Source organism: Eleginops maclovinus, chromosome 11 (assembly GCF_036324505.1).
Source record: "Eleginops maclovinus isolate JMC-PN-2008 ecotype Puerto Natales chromosome 11, JC_Emac_rtc_rv5, whole genome shotgun sequence".
NCBI classification, from domain to species: domain Eukaryota; kingdom Metazoa; phylum Chordata; class Actinopteri; order Perciformes; family Eleginopidae; genus Eleginops; species Eleginops maclovinus.
The window spans coordinates 165,127-178,252 of record NC_086359.1 but is presented as its reverse complement, the minus strand read 5'-3'; positions in this window follow the sequence as shown (position 1 = coordinate 178,252).

Here is a 13,126-nt window from a genome sequence, read left to right as displayed (position 1 = left end):
ACCAGAGAGACCAGAGACATTAGAGACACCAGAGACATTAGAGACACTAGAGACATTAGAAACACCAGAGCCACCAGAGACATTAAAGACACCAGAGACATTAGAGACACCAGAGACATTAGAGACACCAGATACATTAGAGACACCAGAGACATCAAGGACATTAGAGACACCAGAGACATTAGAGACACCAGAGACATTAGAGACACCAGAGACATTAGAGACACCAGAGACATCAAGGACATTAGAGACACCAGAGACACCAGAGAAATTAGAGACACCAGAGAGATTAGAGACACCAGAGAGACCAGAGACATTAGAACCACCAGAGACATTAGAGACACCAGAGACATTAGAGACACCAGAGACACCAAGGACAGTAGAGACACCAGAGAGACCAGAGACATTAGAGACAACAGAGACATTAGAGACACCAGAGACATTAGAGACACCAGAGACACCAAGGACAGTAGAGACACCAGAGAGACCAGAGACATTAAAGACACCAGAGACATTAGAGACACCAGAGACATTAGAGACACCAGAGACATTAGAGACACCAGAGACATTAGAGACACCAGAGACACCAAGGACAGTAGAGACACCAGAGAGACCAGAGACATTAGAGACACCAGAGAGACCAGAGACATTAGAGACACTTCAAAGTGCTTCTAGACGTCTGGAATAAAATGTATTGAAGTCTAAAAACTTATTGAGTGTCACGTTGAACATGTTGAGAAACGGCTTCCTGTCTTCTTGTCGGACCGTCTGGAGAAGTGCTGAGTGTTAGAGAACTTGTCCTCACAGAGACTCTCACTTCCTCTTCCTCCAGTGTCCTGTTAGACATCCAAACACCAGAGAGCCCAGGGACACCAGAGAGACCAGAGACACACAGAGAGACCAGAGACACACAGAGACATTAGAGAGACCAGAAACATTAAAGAGACCAGAGAGACCAGAGACATTAGAGAGACCAGGGACATAAGAGATATTAGAGACACCAGGGACCTTAGAGACACCAGAGAGACCAGAAACATTAGAGACATTAGAGACACCAGGGACACCAGAGACACCAGAGAGACCAGAGACATTAGAGACACCAGAGACATTAGAGAGACCAGAGACACCATGGACATCCGGGACACCAGGGACATTAGAGACACCAGAGAGACCAGACACATTAGAGAGACACAGAGAGACAAGAGACACACAGAGACATTAGAGAGACCAGAGACATTAGAGAGACCAGGGACATTAGAGACATCAGTGACACCAGAGACATTAGAGACACCAGAGAGACCAGAGACATTAGAGACACCAGAAAGACAAGCGACACCAGGGAAGTTAGAGACACCAGTGACACCAGAGAGACACAGAGACATTAGAGACACCACAGAGACCAGAGACACCAGAAACATTAGAGACACCAGGGACATTAGAGATACCAGAGACATTAGAGACACCAGAAAGATCAGAGACACCAGAGACACCAGAGACATTAGAGACATTAGAGACACCAGAGAGAGAAGAGACATTAGAGACACCAGGGACATTAGAGACACCAGAGACATTAGAGACACCAGAGCCACCAGATACATTAGAGACACCAGAGACATTAGAGACACCAGAGAGACCAGAGACATTAGAGACACCCCGAGAAAATTGAGCCAACCCGGACCAATTTAAAAAAAACCCCAAAACAAACCCAAACCCCCGGGAACAAACGGGCCCAAAACGAGACATTAGAGACACAGGAATTAAAAAGACACCAGAGAACCCGAAATTTTAAAACCCAGGCATTAGAGGGGCAAAACCAAGAAAAAAAACCAAAAGGGCATTAAAGGGCACAAAAGACCCTTTAAAGACACCCGAGGAAAAACCCAGAGGGCATTAGAGACACCAGAGAAATTAAAGGGCACCAGGAAAAATACCCAGAGACAATTGGGGCCCAAAAAAAACCAGGGGAACAAGGAAAAGGAAAAAGACAAAACCCGAGACATTAGAGAAAAACCCGAGACTTTTGAGGAAAAAACCCAAAACATTAAACCCCCAGAAAGGGAAATTGAGACAAACACCCGAAGGAAAAAAGAGAAATTAAGACCCTACAAACCCAAACCAAAAAACCAGGAACAAATTAAAAGAACAAACCCGGGAAAATTAAAAAAGGGCACCAGAGAGAAAAACCCGGGAAAAAACTTAGAGATAAAACCAAGCCCCCCGAGACATTAGAAAAACCAGAAAAACCGGGGGAAAAAAGACACCGAGACCAAACCCCAGAGACTTTGAAAACACCCGGGGAATAAAAAGACAAAACCCGAAAAACCAAAAAAAAGGGACAAAAGGGGGCACCAGAAACATTAGAGACACCGGGACATTAGAAAAAAGACCCAAAAAAACCCGAGACTTTGAGACAAAAAGAGGGCACCAGGGGACTTTAAAAGAGAACCCCAAAACATTAGAGAACCAAAAGGGGCAAGGGCACCAGGGAAAAACCGGGGACATTAGAGACAACCAAAAGGAAGAGAAACCCTTTTAGAGACACCAGAGAGACAAGGCGAAAACCAAAAAGGGAAAAAAACCAGGGACATTAGAGACACAAAAAAGAGGACCAGAGACATTAGAGAAAACCAGAGCCATTAGAAGGGCACCAGAGACACCAAAAGGGCATTAGAGACAACCCGAGACATTAGAGGGCAAAACCCAGGGACATTTGAGACACCAAAAAGGAACCAAAAACCCAAGGGCCCTTAGAGACACCCAGTTTGGAACCAAAAACCCGGGGACTTAGAAACCGGGGACATTAGAGGAACCCGGGGAAAACCCCAGGGGAATTAAAAGACCCCCAGAGAGGGCCAGAGACATTAGAGACAGAACAAAAACCCGAAAAAGCAAGAAGCCCCAAAAAGGGAACCCAACCCCAAAAAGGGGGACATTAGAAAAACCAAACCAAGAAAAGACCAGAATTTGGGAGCCCCGAGACAATTTAAAAACCCCCCAGAGCAGAAACCAGACACCAGAGAGAAACCCGAGACAATTTTGAGACACCAAAAAAGAGACAAAGCCGAACAAAACCAGGGACAAACCCGATAAACCCCGGGAAAATTAGGAAAAACCAAACCCAAGACAAGGGCAAACCGAGAAGACCCAAAAAAAAAAAGGGGGCAAACCCGGGACAAAAGGGAAAAAAGAGACCCCACAGGAAGGGCCAAATTTGAGGGCACCCGAGAACCAGAGAAAAATTTGAAACCCAAACCAAAAGAACCAGGGGACATTAGAGACACCCAAAAAAAAAGAACCAAAAGGGACCCAGAGACTTTAAGACAAACAAGAGAGACCAAAAGGGAAACCGGGACAAGAACACCAGACAAACCCAAATTTAAAACCAGGAGAAAACAACCCGGGGAAAATAGGGGAAATTTAAAAGGGCACCAAAAAACCAAAGACATTAGAGGAAACCCGAAAACCAAAAGAACCCCGAGAACCAGAGGGCATTAGAGACCAAAACCAAAAACAAACAAACCAGGGACCAAATTTGAGAACCCCCCAGAACCCCAAACAAAGGGCATTAAAAGGAAACCCCCGGGCACCCAAAAAACATTAAAGGGAAAAGGGGTTTAAACCCCAACCCGAAGAGACATTGGGGGCACCAAGAGACCAAAAAGAAACCCAAAACCGAGACATTAGGGGAACCCGGGGAAACCAGGGGGAAAGGGGAAAGAGATCCCTTGAAAGGGGGAAAAACCCCAGAAAACATTAGGGGGGAACCCGAGAAAAACCAAGGCAAAGAGGGCCAAATTTGAGGGCCCAAAACCAGAACATTTGAAAACAACCCGAGAAGAAACCCTTAGAGAAACCAGAAACCCGAGACATTAGGAGGGCAAAAAACCAGAACAAAGAAACCAGAGGGCAAGAGAAAAGAAGAAGGGGGGAAAAAGAGAAAGAAAAGAAAAAACCCAAAAGGGCACCAAAAAAAAACGAAAACCAAACAAAAACCCAAAACATTAAAAGGAAAAACCAGAGACAAAACCCGGGGGACAAAGAGAATTTTGAGGGCCCCCAAAAAAACAAAGACACCAAGCACCCCCAAAAATTTGGAGAAAAGGGCAAGGGAAAAACAACCCGAAAGGGCCCAAAAAAAAGGGGAAATTTGAGACAAAACCCGAGACAAGCCAGAGAAATTAGAGACATTAGGGGAAAAAACCCAGAGAACCAGAGACACCCGAGAATCCAGAGGCCCCAGGACAAGAGAACCCCCCATTAAAAAGACAAAGAGACAAAAAAAAAAAAAAAAGAAAAGAGACCCAAAACAATTAAAAACCCGAGACATTAAGGCCCCTTATAGACAATTTGAGAAAACCCGAGACATTTAGAGACACCAAGACAAAGAGGAAAAAAACCCCGAGACACCAGAGAACCAAAGACATCAGAGCACCCCGAGCCCCCCGGGCACAAATTTGAGACAAAAAAAGGACCTTTGAGACATTAGAGAAAAAAAAGACTTAAAAGACCCAAAAGACCAGAGACACCAGAACATTGAAAACAAAAACCCTTTGAATTTGAGACACCAAGACATTAGAGAACCAGGAAAAAAACCCCCGAGGGAATTTAAAAAACCCCGGGGAAAAACCAAGACATTAGAGGGGACCAGAGCACCCAAAGGGCAAAAAGAAAAAAAACCAGAGGGGCACCGGGGGAATTAGAGATATTAGAGACACCAAGGGCAAAACCGGACAAACAAGACAAAAGGGACCTTAGAGACATAAAAGACAAAACCCGGAAAACCAGAAAAACCCCTTAAGGGGGACACCAGGGGACATTAAGGGAAAAAGAGAAAAACAGGGACCCTTGGAAAACATTAGGAGGGCCGAGAAACCCAAAAACAATTTGAGGACCAGGGACCCCCAGAAACCCTTAGAACACCAGAGGGCACCGAGACACCCGAGAGAAAATTAGAGAGACCCGAGGAAAACCCAAAAAACATTAGAGACACCCCGAAAACAAAAGGACATTTGAGACACCAGGGACCTTAGGAAAACCAAGAGACCCCGGAGGAAAACCCGAGACATTTGGGGGACAACCCGAGCCCCAAAACCCGAGACATTAGAGGGGCAAACCCGGAGACCAAAGGAAAATTAGAGACACCAGGGGACTTTGATACACCCAAAACACCGAGAAAAATTAAAAAGGACACTTGAGATTTTAGAAAAGACCAGAGAACTTAAGAACCAGATACACCAGAGAAAATTTAGAAAAACACTAGGGGATAAAATTTGAGAGAAAACCCGAGACATTAGAGAAACCCCACCAGAAGCATTAGGACACCCGAGACCTTTGAGACGCCCAAGGGGGACCCCGTGACCCAAATTTTTAAAAACAACCCGGGGGCAGGGTTGGAGAAAACCCGAGAGCCAGGGCCAAAATTTGGGGGACAAACCCCCGAGGAACCCGGACATTTTTGAGCAAAAAAAGGGCATTAGCACAAAGAAGGGGCATTAGAAAAAAAAAAACCAAAAAGACCAAACCGAGGGCATTTTAAAAAACCCCAGGGGCAAAATTTGGACAACCAAAAAAGACCCTTAGAGACACCAGAGACCCTTTGAGCCACCCCCGACATCAAGGACCTTAAAGGGCACCAAAAGGGGACCCCCAGAGAAATTAGAGAAAAACCCCCAGAAATTAGAAGGGCCCAGAGAGATTAGGTCACTAAAGAGACCCGGGGGAGACACCCGAGAAATTTGAGAAAAAATTTGACATTAGAGAAAACCAAAAGATAATTTGAGAAACCAGGAAAACCCAAAGGCAGTAGGACAAAAAACCCCCGAAAAAAACCAGGGCATTAAAGACACCAAAACAATTTGAGGGCACCAAAACATTAGAGACAAAAAACCAAAAGACATTAAAAGCCAAAACCCGAGACCCCTTAGATTTTAAACCCGAAAACACCAAGGACAAATAGGGGGCCCCAGAGAGACCAAGACATTAAAAAAACACCAGAACATTAAGACACCCGAGAGACCAGAGGGGCAATTTTGAAATAAACCAAAAAGGGCATTGAGACATTAAAGACACCAGAGCATTAATGACAAAACCCGAGGGCCCTTAGAGGGCACCAGAGACAAAAAAAAGGGCCAAAAGAGAACCCCCAAGAACCAGAGGGGGATTAGAGACACCAGAGACCAGAGACATTAAAAAAAACCAAAAAGAGACATTAAAAAAAGACAAACCAAAAAGAGAAACAAAAAAGAATTAGAAAAAACCAGAGACTTTTGAAAACCCAGGACATTTTAAAAACCAACCCGAGACATTAGAGACACCAAAAGACCCCAAGGACCCTTAGAGCATTAAAAACCCCCCGAAAAAAAAGCCCCCAAAAAAAAAAAAGGGGGGAAAAAAAAACCCCCGAAAAACCCTTAAAAAAAAAACCAAAAGACAATTTTTAGGAAAAAAAACCCGAACAAATTTGGACAAAAAAACCCGAGACACAAAGGAAAAATTTAAAACATTAAAGACCCCAGGGACAAAAGGGCAAACCCGAGAAAATTTTGAGGGCAAAAAAAGAGACCAAACCCGGGGGCTTAGAGGGCACCTTGGCAAAAACCAAAAAGGGGCACAAAAAGACATTTGAGACAAAAAGAGACCCAAAACAAACCCGGAGACCAAAACATTAGAGGAAAAACCCGGGACACCCGGGGGCCCTTTGAGGAAAACCAGTGGCCAAACCAAAAGAAAAAACAGAGAAATTAGAGACATTAGAGACCAGAGAAAAACCAAGACAAAACCAAAAACATTTGAGGGAAAAAAAAAAGATCAAAGACCCCAAAAGAAAAACCAGAGGGCATTAGAGGGCAAAAACCAAGAGACACCAAGACATTAGAGACAAACCCGGGACAGAAAGACAAACCCGGGAAAAAACCAAAGTATTAGGACAAAACCCAAAACCCCCAGAGACATTAGAAGGGGCAAACCCGAGACATTAGGGGACACCAAGAGACCAAGGGGGACATTAGAGACAAAAACCCGAGACAAATTAAAAAAGAAAAACCCCGAGACATTAGAGACACCAGAGAAAAATTAGAGACCCAAAACCCCCAGAAACCCCCGAGACAAAAAGAGAATTAAGGGGAAACCCGGAAAACCAGAGAAAATTAGAAAACACCGAATGACCGGACATTAGGGAGACACAGAGGAGAAAAAGGGGAACACAAAAGACATTTGGGAGGAAACCCCGGGACATTAGAGACAACCAAAAGAACCCCGGGGGCATGGCCCGAACCATGACAAACCAAAAGGGGGACAAAAGAGACTTAGAGACAAAACCCCAAAAATTGAGACCAAACCCGAGAGACCGAACTTAGAGACACCAGAGAGACCAAAAGACTTTTAAAAAAACCGAAAACATTGAGACACCAGAGAGACCCCCGAAAAGGGGGGAAAAAAACCCTTAAGGGGAAAAAAAACCCCGAGACCCTTAAAAAAGGAAAAAAACCAGGACATTAAAAAGAAAACCCAAACCCTTAGACCCCCAAAAAGGGCATTTGAGGGCCCAAAAAGACATTAGAGACACCAGAAAAACCCGGAAAACCTTTCCTCAACCCACGACCCTTTTTTTGCCCCTTCCCCCCGCCGGTACTTCTATAAACTGACCTTTTCCTGCCGTGATCGAACCTTGGGCGTCTGTGACCCTGGGCCCTCTATTTCCTTTCCCATACGGATATTGTTTTTTTTGTTTTTGAACTGCCCCACCCGTTTACCGAACCTTTTTAGTAAAGATATTTTATTGCACTCCCCCCCCGTGCGTTTGAATCCCAAAACTCTGTTCCCGGGCCGACTTTTAAATTTTTGGGGTTAACCCGCCAAAATGACTGGTAAAAATGAAAAAATTTCCCCGCATATTAAAACCCTATATTTTTCCCGGCCAAAATTAAAAACCCGGCTTTTCAGACCACTCTGACATTGTTTGAATAAACCCAAACCCTTTTTCCTTTAAAAAAACCCCATGGAAATAGTATTTTTTTACTTCATTTGGGGCCTTTAAATTTTATATGTGCCCAAATGATCATTTTTTTTTTGAATAAACATTGAGGCCCTTTTGCCCCTTCCCTCTTTGATGAAAAGAACCCTTTTTTTTTTGATAAAGGTATCGAAAATGTTTTAGTCACCCCTGGGAAGGAACTTGGGCATTAGACTTAGTTTTTGGTTACGGATGGATGAAAAGCCCCAAAGTTTTAACCCCCCCCAAAGGGAAGGTTTAATGGCCCCTAAGAAAAGGGGCCTTTTTTTTGTTTTACCCATTTTTTAAATTTTTAGGGTAAAAAAAGAATTTCATGGCCTGGGGAAAAACCCTTTCGTTTGGGCTCTTTTCCCCAAAACCCTTTGGGCAAAAGCACGTTTGGCTATGTTTTTTTTTCATAAAGGGTTTAAACTTTGGCCGGGCGAAGGGGCGGGCTTTAAAAATTTTTTTTGAGCCCCACCCCCGCAGAAAAAATAAAAACGGGGCCCAATGGCCACCAGAGGAAAAATTTGAAAACAAAAACCCGAGAATTTTGAGACACCAGGACAATTTGAGACCCCAGAGATATTAGAGACACCCAAAAGACCCGAGAAAAATTAGGGGAAAACCAAGACATTTGGACACCCGAGATAAAAAAAGACAAAACCCAAAAGACCAAGACAAATTGGGGTTTTTAGAGACACCAGAGAGACCAGAGACAAACCCCCGGACCCTTTGGAGAGGCCTTGAGGAAGGGGGGACAAACCAAAAAGGGCATTAAAAAGCACCCCGATACTTTTTGAGGGGGCCCCAGAGACATTAAGGGGACACCCGAGACCCAAGGGGGTTAGAAGAAACCCCCGAGGGCCCCTTAGAGAGACCCGGGGAAATTTTAGAAAAACCCGAGAAACCCCGAACCCCAAAAAAGGGGACCAACCCCGAGAGGACCCGGGGGACATTTAAAACACCCGAGAAAACAAGGAAAACCAGGGGGCCTCCCAGGGAAAAATTGAGACACCCGAAGAAACCAAGACTTAAGGAAAAACAACCAGGGACATTAAAACAAACCAAAAAAACCCGAAAAAAAATTAAAAGAAAACCCGAGACATTAGAGACCAAAACCCAAAACATTAAGACACCAGGGGACAACCCCAAAGGGCCCTTTTGGGGACAAACCCGAGAACCAGAGACCCTTTGAGAGACCAGGAAATTTTAAAAGAAACCAAAAGGGAAACCCGAGAATTGAGAACCAGAGAGCCCGGGACATTAAAAGGACCCCCCAAAGACAAGCCCTACCCCCCGGGCCCCCGGGACATTAGAGAAAACCAGAGAGACCGAGGGCATTAGAGGGAAACCCGAGACACCAGAGGGCACCGGGAAAAAGGGGAAAAATTAGAGACCCCAGAGAGGGCAAGGAAAACCAAAGGGGCAAACCCGGGACAATTTGAGACAAAACCAAAAGACCCAGAGGGGACAGAACATTAGAAACCAGAGACAAAAAGAAACATTAAAAGACAAACCGGGGGCATTGAACCCCAGGAGACCCGAGACATTAGAGACAAACCAAAAGGGAAAAACCCCGAGGAAAAATTTGGGGACCCCAAAGAGAGGGAATTAAAAAAAGAACCCGCCCGAGAAAAAAAAAACCCGGACCAAAACCAGGGGCCTTTAAAACACCAATGACCCAGAGAGACACAGAGACATTAGGAAAAAACCCAAAAAGACCAAAAAAAACCGGGGGAACCAAATTAGAGAGAACCCGAGACATTTGAGAGCCCCGAAACATTAGAGGGCCCCCGAGACACCAGGGACTTTTGGACATCAGAGCCAAAACCCGAGACATTAAGACCCCGGAGAACCCCGAGGGCAATTGAGGGCACCCGAGGACAAGGAAAAACCTTTGGGGGCCCCCGGGACATTTAAAAACACCCAAGACCCCAAAGGGGGGAGAACCCCAAAAAAGAGCCCCCAGGGCACAGACAACCCCCCCCCCAAAGGGGGAAACCCTTAGGGGAACCCCCGCCCCAAAAAAAAGGCCCAGTAACCCCCAAATTTGGGTCGAACCCCCGAACCTTGAGCCCCCCCCCCCCGGCCCCAAGCCCCCTTTTTTTGGGGTTTTTCCAAGCCCCGGCCCCTTTTTGGGAAACCCGAGCCCCCGGAAACCTTTGGCGGCCCCCCCCGGAAACAACCCCCCAAGGGGTTGGCAACCCCCCACCCCCCCCTAGGCCCCCCCCCCCCCAGGCCCTTTGAACCTTGGAAAACCCCCCCCCCCGAACTTTTGGGCCCAAGCCCCCCCGGGGACCCCCAAACCCCCCTTAAAACCGGCCCCCCCCCCCCAGGCCCCCCCGGACCCCGCGGCCCCCCCCCGGGCCCCCCCCGGGGGGCCCCAAACTTTGGCCCCCCCGGGCCCCCTTAAGCAACCCCCGAGCCAAAGGCCGAGACCCCCCCCGGGCCCCCCCCCCCCCCCCAAGAGCCCCCCCCCCCAAGGACCCCCCATGGACCCAGAGGGACCCCAGAGAATTAGGAGACCCACCTAGAAAATTTTTGACAAACCCCCAAAAAGGACAATTGAGAGCCAGAAACAAACCCAGGAATTTAGGAAAAAACCCCGAGACCCCCAACCAAAAAATTAGAGAAAAAAAAAAAAAAAAAAAAAAAAAAAAAAAGGAAAAAAAAACCCCCAAAATAAAGAAATTTAAAAAAGAAAAAAAAAAACCCAAAAAACCAAGGAAGGGACAAGAGAAAAGGGAAAGAGACACCAGGGGACACAAACAAAAAAAAAAACCCAGAGACCAGAGAAAAATTTAAAAACACCGGGGACCCAAAAGGGGGAAACAGAGAACCCGAGACCCCGCCCCAAGAAAACCAACCCGAGCCCTTAAAAGACATTTGAAACCCCAGAGAAAAGCCCAAAAACCCCCACAGGGACATTAGAAAAACCAAAAAAAACCGGGGACCCCCAAAAATTAGAGGGAGACAATTTAAGGGCACCAGAGACAAGAGACAACCCCAAAAAAAACCCAAACCCAAAAAGGGCCCAGAGGGCACCAGAGACATTTGAGGAACCCAAAAAAAGAGACATTTAAGGGCAAAAAACCCAAAAGGGCATTGAGAATTAAAGACCAAAAGACAAAACCCGAGCATCGAGAACCAAAAAGACAAAGAGACAACCCCGAGACACCAGGGACTCAATTTAAAACCCCCAGAGACACCCCCCAACATTAGAGACACCAGGGAAAACATTAAAAGACCCAAAAGACACCAGAAACATTAGAGAAAGGGACCCAGAGACATTAGAAAACCCGAGAACCAGAGACACCCGGAAATTAGGGGGACAAAACCCAAACATTAGAGACCCAGAACCCTTAGGAGACCAAAAAACACCAGGGAAAACCTTAGGCACCAAAAGGGCCCAACCAAAAGACATTAGATTTCCCGAGAAAACCAGAGACAAAGGAAGGGGCACCAGAGGGCACCAAGACAAGAAAAAAAAATTAGAGACACCAGGGGACCCAAAAGGACCAAAATCCCGGACAATTTGAGAAAAAGAGACATTAGAGACACCCGAGACACCAGCACATTAGGACACCAGAGACTTTTTAGACAAGAGACACCAGGGGGAAAATTAAAGGGGAACCGAAGGGCCCGAGGCTTTTGAGAGACCAGGGACACCAGAGACCTTAGAAAACCAGAAAACCCGAGACCCCCAGAAAACATTAGGAAAAGACCAAGACCCGAACATTAGGCAACCCGGGGACAAGGGGACATTAGAACCAACCAGAGACACCAAAAGACCCTTGCCAAACGAAGAGAACCGAGACAAAGGGGAAACCAGGGACCGAAAACATTAGAGACCCCAGGAAAAACAACCCGAGACACCGAACATTAGAGGACCAGAGGACACCAGAGCATTAAAAAGAAAAACCCCGAGAACCCCCAGAGACATTAGAAAAACCCAAGGGGCCCCAAAAACAAGAGACAACCCGAGACATTAGAGCCCAAAAGCCAAACCAAACAAAACCCAAAACCAGAGACATTAGACACATTGAAAGACCAAAAGACCCAGAGACATTAAGAGACCCCGGGACACCAAGACAAAAAGAGACCCCAAAAACCCCGAGACATTAGAAACCCAAGAACCCCCCAGAAACCCCTTTGAGAACCAGAGACAAGAGACATTTTGAGGGGAACCCTGGAAACCAAAACCCAAATTAAAAAGAGCCCCGAGACACCAGAACCCTTAGGGGAGAACCCGGGGGAAAAAAAGAGGGCATTAGAGGGGAAACCCGAGACACCAGAAACCCCAATTTGAAGACCAGGGACACCAAAACTTAGAGACAACCCCGAGAAAGGGCCCTTTAAAACCAAAACCCGAGACATTAGAACATTAGAGAGCCAGAGACACCAGAGGAAAATTTGAAGGGGCAAAAGGCCCCAAAGACACCAGAGACATTAGAGAGACCAGAGACACCAGAAAACCTTAGAGAAAACCCCGAGACTTAAGGGCCCTTAGAGAACAGGGACCAAAACCAAAAGAACCAGAGAAAAACCCGAGACATTAGAGAAAAAACCAGGGAACCAGAGAAAAAACCAAGAAAAGAGGGGAAAACCCGGACACCCGGGCACCAAGGGGCATTAGAGGAACCCGAGAACCGTCCCTTAGAGAACACCCGGAAAGAGACAACCCGGGGGCCTTTGGGGGAGACCAAAAAGGGGACATTCGAGAACCAGGGACATTAAAAGGCCCCCCAGAGACCCAGGGACTTTAAAAACCAAAACCCCCCGGCACCAAAAAGGGGACCAAAAAAAGGGGACCTTTTGAGAAAAACCCGGACACCAGGGACCCTTAGAGAAAAAACAAGAAGACCAGAGACATTTGAAAAACCGAGAGACCAGAGACACCTGGAATCGGGACAAAAAGGGCCCTTAAGGCCCCCGGGAGACCAGAGTTGGGAAACCCCGAGACCCAAAACACACAGAGGGCAAGACAACCCGAGACATTTGAAGACCCAAAGGGGCATTAGAGACAACCCCGAGAACCCCCGGGGCATTCAGACAAACCCGACACCCGAGGGGGGAACACCCGAGACATTAGAGACCCAGGAAAACCTTAAGCACCCGAGAGACCAGAGAAAA